Below are 1,474 nucleotides of genomic sequence, written 5' to 3' on the forward strand. Positions count from 1 at the left end.
TTTTTTTGCAATTTTACAAATTTTGTTTATACTTTCAAAAAGAATTAATTGTTAGGGTAATAAAAATAAAAAACATTATAGTTTAATTTTGTTAATTGATAAATAATTTTAATAATTATTTTTAGTAATTTAGATAATTAATATAGGATAGAAAAATAATACTAAATGTTAGGAGTATGATGAATTAGGCAAAAATTTTATACTTTTAAATTATTTAAAGATAAGGAAAATAGCAAAATTTGAAATAATGGTAAAAAAAATAAGAAGTCAAAAAGTTGAATAATGGGGAAAAGTTAAAAAGTAAGAGAGAAGGAATTTTGGCCCCTTTTTTCTGAAAATGGGACCCAAAACTCCATTTATCAAATTATGAAAGGAACCTCACACAACTTTTGTACGCCACCTCATACTTATCCCTCGCCCATCATAAAATTTTTCGTCTCCAATATAGGATGAACAAAAACAACCTAGTAGTTTCCCATTGATTGAGAGCTTCTGCGATTAAGTTGTCATGCCCACCTACTAGAGCAAGCGTGGTAGATTTACAACTATTGTCCATTGACTTGTCCTAGACGACAACCACTCAGAGGATCAGGTTCCTCTACTTGATTCCTTAATTTGTTAAATCATCAAAACATTAGAATATAGCATATGTTTTTTTATGAAAAGTTGAAGTATATATATTACTCCTTATTTATCTCAATTTCTATGACTTACTTTCTTTTTTAGTCAATTTTAAAAATATGATATGCTTCTATATTTAGTGATAATTAAAAATACACAATTTATTACTAATAAAACAATTTATGACCACACAAACATCTATCATTTAATTTAAATCATAATTTTTGTAAAAAATAAATTCTTTATTTCTTAAACTCAGTACAAAATCAAACTACGACATGAGAGTATGATATTCAACTATAAAAAAGGTGAAAAGGACAAAAGAGTATCATTCTATATCGCTCCGACATAGTTTCGCGAATGGCACATCGACAAATTAAGTAGGAGAGAGTTGATCATGATTAATGTGTGTGTTTATTTTCAACTTTAATATTTATCACAACCACAATGTATTAATTAATAAGATCAACTTAACAAACCACTAAATAAGTCTTACATTAGCAAGAGCACTGAGAATTAATTCTGTTATGAGGTCATTCACCCTTAATGATGCTTTCTCTCTTTTTCCTCTCAAATTCAATTTCTAAATCATTATCCTTTGGAATCATTAAATTGACGACCCAACCACTTCCTTCTTTTAAGTCTAGTTACTTCACATCTTGGATTTAAACGCAAAATTTCATGATATTTAATTTATTGTTTTAATTACTAGATCATATTCTTGGATGCTAATTTTATTGTACGTGATATCTATTTTTTTTAATATATTCAAAAAAAGAATTTATATTTTTTTATATTTAAAAATAATTTAAGGTGAAACTAATCAGTGGCGGAGCCACATGTAGTTAAGGGG

The sequence above is a fragment of the Solanum tuberosum genome, unplaced genomic scaffold, assembly GCF_000226075.1.
Source record: "Solanum tuberosum cultivar DM 1-3 516 R44 unplaced genomic scaffold, SolTub_3.0 scf00147, whole genome shotgun sequence".
NCBI classification, from domain to species: Eukaryota; Viridiplantae; Streptophyta; class Magnoliopsida; order Solanales; family Solanaceae; genus Solanum; species Solanum tuberosum.